Here is a 5037-nt window from a genome sequence, read left to right on the forward strand (position 1 = left end):
TCAGTCCATCTTATTGAGTTTTTTCCTCTCTTTTGCTGGGGACCTGTCCTTACTGACAACGTATTCAAAGTACAAGAGTATCCCCATCCTCAATTCTGAAGTAATATCTGATTGTACATCATCCAAGACAGATTTGTAGGTGGTAGCAATACCAATGACTTACTCATTGCAAATAACTTTTTAAACAATATAAATCTGATTATACACAAAAATCTCACCAGAAGAAATAAAGGAATCAAATTGACTACATTCATTTAAAGAGAGGGTAAGAAGCTCAATATCATCAACCAAAATAAGGTGAAGGGTCAATTGTGAAGCAGACCATCAATTGTTCATATGCAAGCTCAGGATAAAGCTGAATAAAATGATAAGAAGACCACAATAGTCAAAATATGAGCTTGAATATATCCAAGCTTAGGCACCATATCGAGAGCAAATGTAGAGCATTAGACACTAATGACTGAAAACCAGAAAAGCTGTGGGATGACATCAAGAACATCCTACAGGCTCTTTCCCATTTAGCAAGATGGCGGGTGAAAAGACTGAGAAGCCGGCTACCAAGGTGAAGAAGCCTGTAGTCAAAAAAGCAAATGCCAGTGGCAAAGCTAGGAAAGCTAACCTTAAGGGCAAAAAACCCAAGCAGGTGAAGCCTCAATGGAGCAAAAATCCTGTCCTAGTATGAGGAATTGGCAGGTATTCCCGATCGGCCATGTATTCTAGAAAGGCCATGTATAAGAGGAAGTATTCAGCTGCTAAATCCAGGCTTGAAAAGAAGAAGAAGGAGAAGGTTCTTGCTACTGTCACAAAACCAGTTGGTGGTGACAAGAATGGTGGTACCAGAGTGGTTAAAATGTGCAAAATGCCTAGGTATTACCCAATTGAAGATGTGCTTAGGAAACTGTTGAGCCAAGCCAAAAAACCCTTCAATCAGTATGTCAGAGGACTGTGGTCCAGCATCACTGTGGGGACCATTCTGATCATCCTCACTGGGAGCCATCGAGGCAAGAGAGTGGTTTTCCTGAAGCAGCTGGCCAATGGTTTGCTTCTTGTAACTGGACCTCTGTCCCTCAATCAAGTTCCTCTGTGTAGAACACACCAAAAATTTGTCATTGCCACCTCCACCAAAATTAATATCAGTGGTGTGAAGATCCCCAAACATCTCACGGATGCTTACTTCAAGAAGAAGAAACTGCGGAAGCCCAGACACCAAGAAGGCGAAATCTTTGACACTGAGAAAGAGAAATACAAGGTTACAGAGCAGTGGAAATTGGATCAGAAAGCTGTTGTTGTTGTTGTGTGCCATGGAGTCGGTTCCGATTCATAGAGACCCTGTACAAGTTTTCCAAGGATACAAATCTTTACGGGAGCAGAAAGCCTCATCTTTCTCCAGCTGAACAACTTGTAGTTTCGAACTGTTGACCTTGTGGTTCACAGTCCTATTCGTAACCACTACGCTAGAGTAGCGCAAAGCTGTGGACTCACAAATTATGCCAAAATCAGAGCCATACTCCAGCTCCAAGGTTACTTGCACGCTGTGTTTGCTTTCACAAATGGAATTTATCCTTACAAATTAGTATTCTAGATTTCTTGCAAAGAAAGAACCTCATTAAATAATTGATAAATTAAAAAGAAGAACATCCTACAGGAAGAAAGAAAAAGTTCACTAATAAGACAGGAAAGAAAGGAAAGTCCAAAAAAGATGTCTGAAGAGACTGAAACTTGCTCTACAGTATGTAGAAGCTAGAGTTAAGGGAATAAATGAAGAAGTAAAAGAGCTGAACAGAATGTTTCAAGGACACTCAAAAAGACAAAATCAAGTAATATAATGAAATGTGCAAAGAGCTGGAATTAGAGAACCAAAAGAAAAAACATGCTCAGCATTTCTCAAGTTGAAAGTACTGAAGAAAAAAATTCAAACCTCAACTTGAAATATTGAAGGATTCATTGGCAAACTATTGTATGATGCAGAAAGCAACAAAACAAGATGGAAGGTATACACAGTCTCTATTTGAAAAGAAATTGTTGATGTTCAACCATTTCAAGAAGTAGCATATGCTCAAGAACCTACAGAACTGAAGGAAGAAGTCCAAGTTGCACTGAACATGTTGGTAATAAACAAGGTTTTAGGAATTATTGGAATACAAAGTGAAATTTTTTAACAAACTGATCCAGTGCTGGAGGCACTCACTCATTTATGCCAAGAAATTTGGAAGACAGCTTCCAACTGTTTGGAAGAGATCAATATTTGAGTCCATTCCAAAGAGAGGTGGACCAGGGAATGTGGAAATTCTTGAACAACTTATAAGACATGCAAGTGAAATGTTACTGAATATAATTCATAAACAGTTGCAACATTACATTGACAGGGAACTTTTGGAAACTCAAGCTGGATTCAGAAGAGCAAGTGGAACAAGGGATATCATTGCTGACATCAGATAGACCTTGGCTAACAGCAGAGAATACCAAACAGATGTTTACTTGGGCTTTATCGATTCTACAAAGGCATTTGACTGTGTGCATCATGATAAACTATCGACAACATTGCAAGAATGAGTAATCCCGAACACTAGATTATACTCATGAGACACCTGTACATAGACCAAAAGGCAGATGTTCAAACACAACAAGGAAATACTGAGTGGTTAAGAATTGGGAATGGTGTGTGCCAGGCTCTAATCTTTTACCATATTTATTCAATCTATATGAGAAAATAATCTGAGAAACTGAATTATATAAAGAAGACCATCTCATCAAGACAGGAGAAAAACTCATTAACAAGCTGTGATATGCAGATGATAAGGCCTTGTTTTCTAAAAGCAAGTTAGACTTAAAATACTTCATCATAAAGATCCTCATCAGTAGGTATTTTACGTCTTCTTTTAAGAATGGATTGCTTCTCAACATAAAGAAATCAAAACGCCTCACAACTGTACAAATAAATATTATCATAGTAAATGGAAACATGTTTAAATTTGTCAATTACTTCATTTTGTTTGGATCAATAATCAACATTCATGGAAGCAAGCATCCTAGGACTAAAATGATGTATTGCGATAGGTAAATCTGTTGCACTAGACCACTTTAAAGTGTTAAAGAGTAAAGATATCAGTTTGAGGACTAATGTATGCCTGACCCAAGCCATGGAATTTTCAATTGCCTCATATGCCTGTGGAATCTGGACAATGTATAAAGAAGACCATAGAAAAATTGATGCATTTGAGTTGTGGTGTTGGAGAAGAATATTGAAAGTACCATGGACTGCCAGAAGAACAAACAGGTCTGTGTTGGAAGAGGTACAGCCAGAATGCTTCTTGGAGACAAGGATGGAGAGACTTTGTCTCTCATACTATGGACATGATATCAGGAAGGACCAGTACCAGAGGAAGCACATTATGCTTGATAAAGTAGAGGTCAGTGAAAAAGAGGAAGACGTCCAACAAGATGGTTTGACACCATGGCAGCAGCAATGGGCTCAAAAACAATTGTGAGAATGGCCCAGGGCAGCGATGTGTTTTGTTCTGTTGTGCATAGTGTTGCTATGAGCCAGAACTGACTTGATGGCACCTCGCAACAACAAGAAGTATATCACTAGGATATCTATTTCTAGTGCACATACAATCTCTTAATGTGTAAACATGAACTTCCCCAAATTCTGTTTTTCCAACCCACTATTTCACAATATTTTACTGAAACTCAATTTCCAGTGGCTTCTCCTGAATGTAAAACATCCAAGCTGCCTCAGGCTTCCTAGAAACACACTGTATCATTTGGCCTAAATAATTCCAGTTTGGTTTTATTTTTGCCACTGAGAATAGTGCTATAAGACAACAAGAAGTATTTGGGGTCAAATGTAATGCACTTGGAATAACTTGAAAACATTTAGAACATATAGGGAGCTCAAGGTGGACAATTGGACCACAGTTAGTTTACATATATTAAAAGTGTACTTGAAAAATTGTCTTCTATTTGAATTCCAGTGAGAAATGGGGTAAAGATGATATTTTTACTTAAAATGAATAAATTATTAGGCAATTTATCTATTTTAATTTTATTATTTTAAATATTATTATACTAGAATATTATCATTTCAAATTCAGATAACTACTTATGGAATAAAAATGTACAACTTTTATAGGAATTCTCAAGTTTGTATATTTATTCTTTCCATTATTTACTAGTCCATTTTAACTCCAGTTTCAGAAAAATTATAGAAGGTTCACAACTTTGTGCCTATCCAAGACTCTACATCACTCACAAAGTATTCTTGTTGTTAAGTGCTGTTGAATCAGTTTCAGCTCATAGCAACCTGGTATAGAATTTCCAAGGAGCAGCTGGTGAGTTTGAATCACTGGCCCTGTGGTTCAAACAGACCTTGTGTTCCAGTGCTTTATCCCACAGAGCCACACCAAAACTCCCATAGAAAACTCATATTATTGTTGTTGGTGGTGGTGGTGAGTGCTGAGGAGTTAGCTCTGGCTCATAGTGACCTGAGGTAGGGTTTCTGAGGAGCAGTTAGTGTGTCTGAACTGCCTAACTTGTGCCTTAAACTGAACTTTGGATCCAGCACATTATCCTGCAGCGCCACACAGAGGGCACTAGTTGTCAACGTAGAGAGCCAGAAGCTTGGGTCTTATTGCTCTCCATGAGGAGCATATGGGTTGCTCACTTGGGAGTTGTAATGAGCACTTAAATGAAATGAAGTCAGAGTCACCTAGCAGAGGCCACATTCAGAGTAAGCCATATTTGTGATTCCATAGCCTCTATGGTTTTCCTTCTGATTTTCATTCTCTTTCATAACTTTAATTGTATTATTATTACAGAAGGATGCATTGTCTATACTGTTGTCTAAATTTCATTTAGAAAGTTAAAATAGCAGAAGTGAGTGAAGACATTAAGCTATATACAACAGACGGTTAAATGGAACACTTACTCAGAAATATGGTGCTATGATTAATTGGTTTTCTGATGAACTTAATGATTATCAATCATATCCTGATAGGAAAAGGCATTGTGCCCAGAATTATTAAACATGAAGAA

At 37.8% G+C, this 5037-nt stretch overlaps 1 pseudogene; it reads left to right on the top strand.

The window, feature by feature from the left end:
- Positions 1-526: 526 nt before the first annotated feature.
- LOC102839631 lies at positions 527-1582 on the top strand (annotated as a pseudogene).
- The last annotated feature ends 3455 nt before the right edge of the window (positions 1583-5037 follow it).

This window comes from Chrysochloris asiatica, unplaced genomic scaffold, assembly GCF_000296735.1.
Source record: "Chrysochloris asiatica unplaced genomic scaffold, ChrAsi1.0 scaffold00185, whole genome shotgun sequence".
Classification (NCBI taxonomy): Eukaryota; Metazoa; Chordata; class Mammalia; order Afrosoricida; family Chrysochloridae; genus Chrysochloris; species Chrysochloris asiatica.